A 14,205-nucleotide genomic window follows, 5' to 3' on the forward strand; every position below is an offset into this window, starting at 1 on the left:
CCGAGCCAACCCCAAGGCGAGTCAGAACCATCTCCAGCGCAGTCGGCCAACGCTTCCCTGCCCCCGACCGATCTTCGACACGAGATAGAGCGAAGAAGGAGCAACCGCCCTTCCATGGAAGGCACGGCCGAGAGCAGTGAACCTTGGAAAGCCGATATTCAAAATTTTAAAAGAGAAGTGCGGGAAGAAATGGCGAAAGAGATGGCGGACATGAAGCATGGCCGGAATATGTATTCGACCAGATTCGAAGCAAAGGCGTCCCCCTTTGTGGACTCGGTAATGAAGGCTCGGTTGCCCGAGAGGTTTCGATTACCTCAAATCACTCCTTTCACCGGCAAGACCGACCCGACGGAGCATATCGAATGCTTCAGAACCTATATGGAGCTCCACGATGCCTCGGATGCAGTAATGTGTCGGGCCTTTTCTCTTACACTGACCGATGTAGCTCGACTGTGGTTCAAACAATTGAAACCAAAGTCCATCAGCTCATTCGTTGAGCTGAGCAACGCCTTCCTCACCAACTTCATCGGCGAAAAAAAGAAATTGAAGCCCCCTGCACATCTGAACAACATAGTTCAAAAGCAGGGAGAGCTATTGAAAGATTATATCAAGCGTTTCAATTTCGAATCCCTTCAGGTTCGAAAACATTCAGAAGAAACGGCTCTCAATGCGCTCATGCAAGGAGTTAGAGATAAGCCATTCCTGGCATCTCTAGACAAAACTCCGCCCGATACTCTGGCAGAATTTATGGCACGGTCGGATAAGTATGCAAACGCCGAAGAAACGCGAATTCTGCGTGAAACTAAAACTTTGGTCAAAGAGTCGGCCAAAAAGGAAGCCGACTCGGCCGGAGGAAGGAAACGCAAGGATGATCAAGCGCATGATGAGCGAAGGTCAGGCAAACGACCAGATCGAAGATTTTCCACATATACCCCCTGAACAAGCAGGAGCATGTATTGATGGAAATCAAAAGCGAAGGCTTTGTCAATTGGCCCAGAAGCTCAGGAGTAATCCTAATCGGCGGGACAAGGATAAATACTGCCATTATCACCGTGATCACGGGCATAACACAAGTGATTGCCGTCACCTAAAGGAAGAGATCGAACGACTCATAAAGGACGGCCGACTCAAAGAACATGTGGTTAAAGCTGGGGTAGCTGAGGGACGTCCGACCGAGAGTCAGCCTATGGAAGAAATTCGGACAATTATCGGCGGTCCGCAAGGTGGGGGCGACTCAAACAATGCTCGAAGGAATCATGCGAGAAAACTTAGTCAGCCTAAGTCCGAGCTTATGATTATAGATCGGCCCCCAAAGGAGAAGAAAAGGGAAAGATATTGCATTTCATTCACAGAGGAAGATGCCCGAGGTATCTATCACCCCCACGATGACGCATTGATTGTCACCCTGACTATCGCTAACCGAAAAGTGTTCCGGATACTCGTCGATACGGGGTCATCTGCAGACGTGTTGTTTACTCAGGCGTTCGACAAAATGGGGATCGGACGATCCATGCTACGCCCAGTTCGGACCCCGTTGATCGGTTTTTCCGGAGGACAAGTACTGCCCGAAGGGATTGTCTCGTTACCACTCACTGCTGGTAGTGCCCCACATCAGGCGACGATGATGGTCGAATTCTTGGTCGTCGATCAACCCTCAGTATACAACGCAATACTCGGCCGACCTTCATTGAGTCTCCTCCAGGCCGTGGTATCCACATACCATCTTTCACTGAAATTCCCGACTGAGTCGGGAGTAGGAGTTGTCAAAGGAGACCAACAAGATGCGAGGCGTTGCTACATGATAGCTGTAAAGGGAACCGCCGACAAAAGTCCGATCAACATATCAACGATCGAATCATTGGACCCTCGGGGCGAGAGTCATGAACGAGGGCAGCCGGTCGAAGACCTTATCTCAGTCCCCTTGGTCGAAACAGATGGATCCAAGACGGTACGAATTGGCTCGTCTTTATAGTCCCCCTTGAAAGAAAAGCTGATAGCCCTGCTCCGTAGGTATGCCGACGTATTTGCCTGGTGTCATGAAGATATGACCGGGATCGACCCCTCTGTGATGACTCACCGACTCAACATTGATCCGTCATATCGACCGATCCAACAGAAGCGACGACTGCTCGGCCCTGAACGATACGCCATCATTGAAGAAGAAGTCAACAAACTCCTCCAGGCTAATTTCATAGAAGAAATACACTATCCAGAATGGGTCGCGAATGTCGTGCTTGTAAAAAAATTCAACGGGAAGTGGCGAGTTTGTATTGACTATACTGACTTAAATAAAGCCTGCCCGAAGGATAGCTTTCCGCTTCCGATGATAGACCAGCTAGTAGATAGTACCGCCGGACATGAGCTCCTCAGCTTCATGGATGCATATTCGGGGTATAATCAAATTATAATGCATCAAACAGATAAATCAAAAACTACCTTTGTCACCGACAAAGGCCTTTACTGTTACCGAGTGATGCCATTTGGTCTGAAGAATGCCGGCGCAACTTATCAAAGATTAGTTAACAAAATCTTTGCTCGGCTTATAGGCCGAACCATGGATGTATACATCGACGACATGCTCGTCAAAAGTATACACGCGACAGATCATGTGAATGATTTGGAAGAAATGTTTCTCATCCTGCGGAAGTTTCGGATGAAGCTGAATCCGAGTAAATGTGCTTTTGGGGTGGGCTCCGGAAAGTTCCTCGGTTTCTTGGTTAGTCAGCGAGGTATAGAGGCAAACCCTGAGAAGATAAAGGCTTTGATTGATATGGAATCCCCTAAAACCATTAAGGACATCCAAAGGTTGACTGGACGGGTCGCAGCACTTAATCGGTTCCTGTCCAGAGCCACGGATAAATGTCTCCCTTTCTTCAAACAGTTGAAAGGAAGACAAACAATGGGTTGGACGGAAGAATGTAAAGCGGCATTCCAACAATTAAAATCATATCTCGGTTCTCCACCTCTCTTATCAAAACCCGAATCAGGGGAGTCCCTGCTCCTTTACCTAGCAGTATCCGAGGCAGCGGTTAGCTCGGCTTTGATACGAGAATCCGAAGGAAAGCAACTGCCGGTTTATTACGTCAGCAAAGCGTTATTGCCAGCAGAAACGAGATACCCAAGCTTGGAAAAAGTGGCCTTGGCTTTAATAACTTCCTCTCGCCGACTCAGGCCGTATTTCCATGCCCATACCATCATCGTGATGACCGATCTTCCGCTTCGCCAGGTATTGCAGAAACCAGCTTCCGGACGACTCACGAAGTGGGCTATCGAACTGAGTGAGTTTGACATTCAATACGAATCGAAGGTAGCAATCAAAGGGCAAGCCGTAGCTGATTTTATTGCCGAGGAACACCACCAACCGAACTCCCGGTCTACGATACGCCAAAGGATGTTGCGGTTCCAACAACCCTACCCTTCCCTATTCCCGAAACTATTTGTCGACGGTTCTTCCAACTCGAAGGCAAGTGGGTCGAGGTGTCTGAAACCCCGATCATACCTATATACAGTATGCCTTACGACTTGGATTCCAAGCGTCGAACAACACAGCAGAATATGAGGCATTGTTACTCGGCCTCCGACTCGCCGCTAGCATGGGAGTCACGCACCTAAGTGTTTTCAGCGATTCTCAGTTGGTTGTTAATCAAGTTACCGGTGTATACCAGACACGGAAAGACCAATTAAGAGCATACATGGAGAAAGTGAAAAAACTTGTCAATGGATTTCAACTCTGTCGGGTCACTCGGATCCCTCGTACAGAAAACGGCAAAGCCGATTTATTAGCAAAGCTCGCCTCCGCCGATGAAGATAATATACCCAGGTCCGTCCCTGTCGAATACGTCGATAAGCCGAGTATAAATGAACCAATTAGCGAGGCCGTCAATACAATCGACTCGGAACCATCCTGGATCGATCCAATCCGCCAATACCTTGACAAGGGAAAGCTGCCTGAAGATCGTGCCAAGGCTCGACGAGTTAAGATTCGAGCCTCCCGTTACACCATACTCAACGGAACCCTCTATAAGAAAGGTTATTACGCTCCGTTGCTGCGGTGCCTCAGACCCAGTGAGGCGAACTATATATTACGTGAAATCCATGAAGAAATCTGCGGAAACCACTCTGGAGGGCGATCTCTCGCCCACAAGGTCCTACGACAGGGATATTACTGGCCCACTATCCAACACGACGCTCGCAAGCTCGTCCAAAAATGCGATAAATGTCAACGGTTCGCGGTAATTTCGAGGCAAGCCCCCGAGGCACTAACGCCGATGACTGGTCCCTGGCCCTTCGCACAGTGGGGTGTCGACATCATAGGTTCACTCCCTATGGGAAAGGGTCAGACCAAGTTTGCTGTGGTAGCAGTAGATTATTTCACGAAGTGGGCCGAGGCAGAGCCATTAGCTAAAATAACCGAGCAGAAGATCACCGAGTTTGTATGGAAAAATATTATCTGCCGATTCGGAGTGCCCCGTACCATTATTACAGACAATGGAAGGCAATTTGATAATAGGAGCTTTCGCGAGATGTGCGACAACTTCGGAATCAGAAACGTCTATTCTTCACCTCATCATCCTCAAACTAACGGACAAGTTGAGGCGATTAACAAGATTATCAAGCAACATCTTCGGACCAAGCTTGACCGGGCCAAAGGAGCATGGGCCGAAGAGCTCCCGAAAATTCTTTGGGCTTACCGAACTACAGCTCGAACAGCCACTGGAGAAACTCCCTTTTCACTCGCGTATGGCTCGGAAGCCGTCACTCCCGTTGAAATCGGATTACCTTCGGCTCGAGTCACTTCGTTCAATGCGGAAGAAAATGAAGAACTCCTTACACTCGAGCTCGACCTTCTGGACGAACAAAGGGAAGTGGCGCGGCTGCGCACGGAGGCACGACAACGACAAGTGGCTCGGTTCTACAATACCCGAGTTAAGATCAGGAGGTTTCGAATGGGAGATATGGTTCTCCGAAAAGTATTTTCCAATACCAAGGAATTTGGATCGGGAACGTTGGGACCCAATTGGGAAGGACCCTATATCGTTTCAGGCACCATCCGACCAGGAACGTATCGGCTAGAAGATCTAAACGGACAATCATTGCCTCATCCTTGGAACGCTGAGCACCTCAAGATTTACTATCCTTAGCTCGGTACTCAATGTTTAAAGACTCTGAACTAAGAAAGATTGAAGCCAAGTCCAATAAATAAAACTAAGTGTTTTCTTTCATTCATCAACCACATGCGAGTACAACATGTGAATACATCGATTTAAAAAAAAAAAAACAACACAAGGGGCCCTGGTTACTGTCCTCCGGTAGGAACGGTACCCGAAGCATTCTCGCATGTACCGGCCTCATCCCCAGCAGTGACTTCAGCGGCGGCGTCCGGATTCTCGGATTCTGAGGCTCCTCCTCCCTCGATTTCTGAGAGATCAAGGTCAGGAAAAGATTTCTTTATGTCTTTGACACATTCTAGATATCCGCTTTGGAACAAGCGGTCCCTCTCATCCTCGAACTCCGCTGACTCAAGGAAGGCTTGGACGGCTTGGTCCCTAGCCTTCTCAGCCTCCCGAGTCTTCTCGTTGGCCTGCTGAATATGCCCCGCCGCCTCAAGCTTAGCCCGAGCCAAGTCATCTGCACAAGAAGCATGGACTGCGAGAACTCGTCGGTTCTCTTCTTCAGCTCCGGAAAGGAGACCCAATACCCGAGTAACCTCGGCTTGCGCTTCATCGAGGGCTCTCTTGGAGGAAGCCGCCTCTGCCTTTGCGTCTTCGGCAGCTTTCCGGGCAAGGGCCGCCTCGCCTGTCAGAATGCCGACCCGAGTTTCGGCATCCTCGTGTCGCCCTTCGGCTTCCGATAGAAGAGTCTGCAGCCGATGAGTCGAAGATAACTCTTTGCTGGCCTTAATCAAGCAGGGAGCGAGTTCAAAAAGCACCCTTGCTGCATGGCCGATGGTTTGCGATGAAGGAGCGTTGTAGAGACTGATGAACTCCTTTTCGCTCCCATGGGCTAAGGCCCAGGGAACCATCCCCGACACCACCTTCTGCAGGACGGACGGCCCTTCTTGGTTCGTTTCCTCCCCTCTGGAGAATGTAGTCCTTGTCTCTTCTTCCCCTCTGGAAGACGCGGCCCTAGTCTCTTCCTCCCGTCTCGGAACATCCGTCGCAACGTGTCCCGAGTCGGGCGCAGCCTGAGGTTCCGAGGCTGCGGCCACCGTCGCTTCCACCCTTTCTTCCTGGTCAGAAATTACGACGACAGTAGGGGCAGAAGAACTCGCAGGCTCCTTCTCCTTCCGCACCACTCTTTGTCTCTTCGGCGGCCGAGGCTCTGACAGAAGAACTGATCGCGGAGGAGCCTTTAACTTCGAAACCGCCCTAAGAGGAGGACGAGCTCCAGTCATTTCCGAGGGGGCTGATTCGGGAACAATCCTGAGATGGGGTCGAGCTTCGGGCAAATCTAAAAAAAAAAAAAAAAAAACGAAGTAAGTCAAAAAAAATTCAGAAGATATATGAAGACACATTTTCAATTACCTGTGACGGCCGAGTCAAGACCTGCGAGATGAAGACGCTCCGGCTGTAAGAGCACCTTCCAGGACCTATCTGCCGGATCCAACGTCCTCAACTCTTTGATCCGAGCTGAAGCACTGGAGCCGAGCTTTTGCCGCTTCTTCGGAATATCTGCCAGACACAAGCCCGTCAGACTCAGAATATTACAAAAATAAAGAAGGGCAAGAGAGAAGACCCAAGTCACCTGCTCTCTGGAACGCCCGAGGAACACGAGCCTCGCAGGACCCGGACTCAGCCGTCTCCCAGCGACCACAGGCCCAAAACCAACGTTCTCTCCAATGTTTGTTGGAAGTGGGAGGGTCGGTTATTAGGGAGCCGCCTCCGCCCCGCCAAGCAGCGAAGACATAAAAGCCGGGGTAGTTCGGGTTCACGCGCACTTGGTATAAGTGGAGAAATTCGTCGACTGTTAGCGGTGGCTGTTCCATCTCAGCCCACAACACCGCACACCCGAATAAGTTCCTCCACCCATTCGGAACTATTTGCCCCGGGGCAATCTGAATACGAGATAAAACTCCCCGGACAATGGCCTGAAGGGGCAGACGCAAGCCGCATTGCATCGAGACTTGGTAGATCGCGACCGCTCCAGCAGGAGGATGATCCGACAAGTCATTCGGACGGGGGAGATAAGTGATAACCGATTCGGGGATGTGATACCCGATTCGGATTCTGTCTAAATCCGCCTCAGTTAAAACTGAAGGAATCGGGCCGCTTAGATCATCCTCCGATCCTTCTCCTTCAGACTCGGCGTGTGCCGACTCATCAACAGGAACCGGCCCAGAGGTTCCCTCGGTAATCAACATTTCCTCTTCCTCCTCCTCTTCTTCCTCCATGCCCCTTGGAAGATTAGGCCTTCCCGGGCGGGTTATCAAAGACGACCCACCACGAGAAGGATCAACGGAAGCAGGGCGCTCCGCCGGAGCTCCAGTGACCCTCTCAGAAAGAAAAGCAGCGTTCGCATCAACTGCTATCTCTGTCAGTAAGGAAAGCGATTCCGCAACATTCCAAAAACGTTGCGCTTCGCCTTCATCTCCGGAAACTCCCTCCTGGGGACTTCGAGAACCTCTAGCCGCCATTATCACTAAATAAAGAGGAAGGGGAGACTCACCGGAGGGAGGAAGGAAAACGGAAATGGCGAAAGGAGCCGCTGACAGTTAAGAAAGAGGAAAGGAAGAAGACGAAAGATCGGAAAAGCTCCAAAGGAAATGCAAAGCGGGAATGGCAGTAGAAGTTCGAAATGCGGGACCCCCACTATTTATAAGATTGCCATGTGGCGGAAGCAATTAATGGGAAAATGATTCGACGCCCGCATCGACTCCCCCACTCGACACGTGGCGCACGTCGACTGACGACAATAATGCCCTTGCTACGTGTCCAACCCTTATTGGCGGGGTGAGCGATGTGACGGCTGTCGGCGCATGCGATGTCAGAAACTGAACCGTCTCCCGTCAAAGGCGACGCAGATTGCATTAAATGACTACTTAGTGTCTCGGACTAAGTTATGAACCGACTCAAAACTCGCTACTCCTAAGTGTCATATGAAACACATGGAGTAAGGGGGCTTACTGTTGGGGACAAAAGATACAGAGTTCGGAGACTCGGACTTGATGCCTCGGGTCGCCAAAGGATGTGTCAGATCCGAGGCATGGTTCACTGAACCGAGACAGAAGTTGAGTCGGCTCGGATGACGCATCAGCAATCCGGGCATGCATCGGGCCGATCTCCTTCTCGGATCGGCCAGCGCAAGATAAAGCCTCATCCCGAATATCTTGGGATAAGATCCCCGACCCCGAAGCTCACGGGATCAGACGAAGGCTAAAACTCTTTCTAAAAACCCCTCAATACATTTAGACCCAGAATCCAGGCCTGACTTTGGCATCGGAGGGTCCCCTGCTCAAGCCAGGGTCTCCTTTGTCCTCTTTCCGTGCAGGTATACGAAGGTCTAAGAGGACGAACCAGATTTTCGCATCAACAATCACCTTGAGACATATTCAGTTGGCCCCACTACGGCTTTCCGTTGATCTCAAAGAAGAACTTTAATTAGATTATTCTAACTAACTGATCCATGGCATCTAAAAAAAGATTATTATATTGAATTGGCCTACATTCAATGCATTTGGATCATCTCATCGGTTTGATTTTCTCATCATGGCTTAATGGGGGTGATAAAAAAAATGAATGGACGGTCCAGATCTATGATATCCTGTTTAATGAGTCATTACATTATATTTATATCTCTACAGAGGTTGCTAACATCTTGTCAAGCTGTCTTGTGAATACGACAACTCTCCTTGCAAGTCATTTTCATTCATCACATCGTGTCATTGTCTGTTCTTCCGCACTCCAACTGACCTTTGGCCAACTTACCAAAAGTTGGCATTGTCTGCCCGCTAGCTAATGTGGGGTCTGGATGGTTTTCAGACTCACCAATCTGATGTAATTAACTGGTCTGAGTCAACCTGGACCCAACCCCGTTCTATACTCTGATTATTCCCCACCCCAGGCACTCCCAAATTGGTGGGGCCATTATATAGTATATATGCTTGCAATCGACTCCATTCATCAAGTGATAGACCTCATTTGCATTGTACACACAAAAGGATCAGCCCTATAAAAACTTAGATGGGCCACACCAACGAGAACAATGCAAATTTATGTTTAAAACCCTAGAGTCTTGGGTTTTGGTCTGCTTCATTTTGGATAGACTTAGTTTTCTACGGAGTTTTTGTCATATGGTATCCTCCTTTTTTTTTTTATATATGTCATGTCATAAAATTATATATACTTTTATCGAATTGGCCATTAAAAGAGATCATTGATCATTAAATTTCACTACTAACTTAATAAAATGGTCTTCTTATCATTCTTTTTATAAACTCAGAAAAATTATTATTTTGCCTTTATACAAATATGAAAAAAAATTATGCATAACATTTTAAAGGTTTTGACCCAACAATTATATGGTCTGGATCAAATGTTGTGGATAGCCCACCATTGGACCGTCTAGATCACATAGTTGTGTTGTTTATAGTTAGATTTAATGGTTAATAATCTTTTATAATAGCCAACTCTAAGAGAAGTTACGCACGCGCCATTTTATAACATATATGAAAAGGGGGGGAATTATTTAAGGTTTCCATCCAGAGAAGGGTATGTCAAAATGGTTGCGCCACATACAAACCCATGGTTGACATCCCGTCCCCATTCGGATAGGTATGGCCTATTTATGTTGTGAATCACGTCATAACTTTTGGCTACAGAGCTTAGAATTAAGTGGATGTGGTTTGGCTGGTAACTCCAACACCAAAGCTATGCAGCCCCATCATGGTATATGTGTTTCATCCATTTCGTCCATTCATTTTGCATATGATCTCAAAATTAAAGCATGTCTAAAGCTTGAGTTGACCACATTGCAAAAAACAAAAAAAAAAACGAATAGTGATATTTCTTGTGAAAACTTATCTAAAATCTTTTTAAAACCACCAATGATGTTTCTAACTATTCCAGTCGTTCATAAGTTTAGATAGACATGAATGGAGAAAAAACACAAATATCAACTTTATCCTAAATTTATATTACCCTCGATAAGTTTTCAATGATGAAACACAAACACATCATGGTGGGGCTCACAAGGCTTTGACGTTATTCCATCTGTATCCACATCGAATGCGTCCTACCCTTGCCATGGTGGACTTAGTCCTGACAGGGGAGGTGGATTACGTCCTACCCTGCTCGTGTGTAACCCAAATGGGCAGTTCTATGGGAGGGCCGACTGTGATGTAGCTGTTTATCCAAGCCGTCCGTCCCTATTCTACGGTCATTTTAAGGCATGAGCACAAAAATAGTCAGATCCAAGGCTCAATTGGGCCACGCCCCAAATGACTCTTACATTTAATGTTTTGTGCATTTAATGCAACCAAGCTTATTATTTTGTGTGATCTACTTGAGCATTCCATCTTGTGCTCATGCCTTAAGATGATCTAAGAAAAGAGATGAACGGCTTCTATAAACAAATACATCTCAGTAGGCCTGCCCACAGAACTGACCGTTCCGGGCCAGAGACAGATGGGGGTAGGACCCAATCCGCGTCCCCTGGGAGGGGCTCTGTGGGGGCCACCATTACACATGTATTTTTATCCATGCCATCCGTACATTTATACATTTTAAAAGATTGTTTTAAGGTTTGCCCCCAGAAATAGAATGGACACAAATCCAAAGGGATCACATCCACGGAGGATCGGTGATAATGACACCAACTTCGTAGGGCCATTGTGATATTTATCTTCCATACATCCTATTCATGATGTCATATAACCATGGATGATTGGAAAACACAAATATCAGCTAATCAAAATGTTACGTGACCCTCAGAGAATTTTCAATCGGTAGGCACTCAATCCCAACTTTTTACTGTGGTGTGGTCTACTTGAGACTTAAATCTACCTTAAAATGATATGTTAAAATAGATGGACAGCATATACATCGATCATGGTGTGCTGCCACAAAGCCCCTGCCAAGACGGTTAGGATGCCGTCCACGTCCGTCCGAATCAAGGAGCCCACATGATTTTTCGGAGTGGATTTCACGTGTAGACATGGTGGCCCGAAAGAACTTTGGGTATTTTCGTGGACGCAGTTTGCTAGTGACCTTACCAGTTTTCTGTGGGCCCCACCATAATGCATGTGTTTCATACACGGTGTAGTACGTCCATTTTTCCACGTCATTCATAAAGCATTGTTTATTAAACAGCCACCATTAAAAACTTCTTGTATGACTGTTGTTGTCAAATAAACATTATAGTAGGCTCTATAAGATTTTTAATGGTGAACATTCAATCACTATTTTTTCCTTCTTGTAGTGTGGTCCACCTGAAATCCCCTTTACTTTTGTTATCAAGTCCTTAAATGATCTGGAAAAATGGATGGGCGTCATGGATAAACAATACATCATGATGGCCCATATAGTACCGACTACTTAGTCACCTAGCCAGTGGCAGCGTCACCAGCCAAAGGGGGTCCTAATTCAGTGGCTGTGCCGTGGAGGAGGGAAACTGATCGGCTACTCCCCTGCCACCGGCCAATGGCTGGTGGTCGGTGCTCTGTGGGCCCCACCACAATGTATGTGTTTCATCCATGTTGTCCATCTATTTTTCTAGATCATTTTATAGTATTAGACAAAAAATTAGGTATATCCCATTATCAAATGGACCACATTACAAGAAACAGTGTTGAATGAACGTCGACCATTAAAAACTTTTTGAGGGCCATAAAAGTTTTGGATCAAGCAGATATTTGTTTTTTCCCTTCATCTGGGTTTGTATGACCTAATCAACCGATTGGATGTCAAATAAACATTACAGTGGGCCTTAGGAGTATTTTAATGGTGGATATCCGATCACTATTGTTTTCCTATGGTGTGGTCCACCTGATATTTATAACCCTATGTAAAACTGGAAGAACGGAGTGGATGAAACATATTCATCATGGTGGGGCCCACGTAGCACCGACCATCAGCCACCGGGCTGGTGTCAGGGGGAGTAGCCAATCCGTTTCCGTGGAGGACCCGGATTTCCAGCTTGGGATTGGGGTGGGAAGGTCGATGCGTTGAACGGTTTCAATCATTTCGACGTAAAAAACACGGCACGTACTTTCAAGAGAACCTTCCGTCGCAACTTCCGCCACCTTACCGTCTTTCCCGCCGAGTCCAATACGTACGGCATCGGTATTATGAAAACGGTATACCTCTACCGTGATGAAGATGGCCTTTCTCGGAAATCACGCTGATCCGTGCAGCACTGACATCAGTTATGTGCTGACGCCACTAAGGTATGGGGCCTACAGTGATGCATGTGTTATATCCAAACCGTTCATCCTTTTGGTGAGAGCATTTAAGGGCATGAATAAAAAAAATGATGCCGGTCAAAGCTGAAGCGGACCATATGTTTTGAAATCAGTGTGTACAATGATAGGCACTGTTAAAATTAGGGGTGTACATGGAACCAGTAGAACCGATAAATAGGACCTGAACCGATCATACTATCCGGTTTGGTTCGGTTCTGAAGTGTGCCAGTTTCAGCTTAGGTTTTAAAAGGAAAAAAATTGGTTAGTTTGGTTCAACCCTCAGTTTGGAGTTTTGTATGATCGAATTGGCTGTAAGCACTAGAACCAAACTTTGGAACCGTGCTTGGAATGTTCCCGTTGGTTAATAATATGTTTTTTAAATATAAAAGAAGTAGATCATTCGGCAAATGGAACACAATACAGATAAACATTGGTACCAAAATCAATTTAGGAACACGAAACGAGCGTGAAAACAAACCATGACAAAATTTCTCTCTGGGAAAAATTTTAGTGGAAAGTTTGGCTGGATTATAAAATAAATTATGCAATTGTGCTATATTATAAAAACAAATCATGCAATTGGGCTAAATTATCAAAAGCCCAAAACCATAGAACCGAACTGGTTTATTACGGTCTGGTTTCAATTCAGTTCTAGGGTGCAAACGGTCTAGTTCCGGTTCTAGTTTTCCTGGAACCACTGTTGGGAACAGTTCAGTTCCAGTTTCACTCCAAAATCAGGCCAAATTGAACCATGTGCACCCCTAATTTAAACTTTCTTAGAGCTAGTATAATGTTTATTTGCCATCCAACAAGGATGAAGGGAAAACACAAATATCAGTTCAATCCAAAACTTCTGTAGCTACTAAGAAGTTTTCAATAGTAGACATTTAATTCCCGCAGCTTTTTAGTCCATTTAAGCTTTTGGATTGCATCATTTTTGAATTCATATCCTAAAATACTCTTGTCAAATGTATAAACAATTTGGATATAATAAATACATCATAATTGGACCCACATAAGCTGGTAACATCGACCCACCAAGGAGGTTTTTTCTTCTTTTTTTTTTTCCACACAGTCCCACCCACGTACATACATATGACCTCTAGGTGGAACCACTTGTAAGTCTGTCACTGAGCCACACCTGAATGTTGAGTTAAACCCTTGGCTGTGAGTGGGCCAGTCTTGTTTTTGTGCTAGGCGATATTCGTGTGCATTTTTCATGAGATGGATAGCGGCCCCCACCATGAAGATCACCATCCTCTAAAATTAGGCTGATCTGATCACTAGGTGGGCCGCACCTGAATATTGAGTTAAGACCACTAGTTATCTACTGATTCCAACAGCTTGATCCAATTGCCGAGTGGGCCAACCTCGTCTTCATTATGTATTGTTTTCATGGGACTGATTAGGCCTGAACCAGCATCTTAAACCATGAAGTCTGCCTGGCCGGGCAAAACTGACCTGAGTTGAAGCCATGCCCGAAAATTGGTCAAGCCTCACACGCCGGGTCCTTGACAATGGGTCAGGCGGGGTAATCTAACGAGCCCAGTGCCAACCTTAGCAATGATATCCTACACAAGTGCCATGTTGGTAGGAAAGATAGCACGATATCACAAGTCCTAGTACCTTTTTGATGAGCAGGGCTGCGAACTCAGGGGCAGAGGTTAGTCTAAGCCCAGCCCACTAACTAAAACCTAGTATGAGACCCGGCCAAGACTGGGCTGAGCTGAGGTGGGCTCGTGACGATTATGCACGGCACCAACCCAAGCTTGAGCTTGGCTACCCATTTTTGTGCAAGAACTGAGTTT

The sequence above is a fragment of the Magnolia sinica genome, chromosome 16 (genome assembly GCF_029962835.1).
Source record: "Magnolia sinica isolate HGM2019 chromosome 16, MsV1, whole genome shotgun sequence".
NCBI classification, from domain to species: domain Eukaryota; kingdom Viridiplantae; phylum Streptophyta; class Magnoliopsida; order Magnoliales; family Magnoliaceae; genus Magnolia; species Magnolia sinica.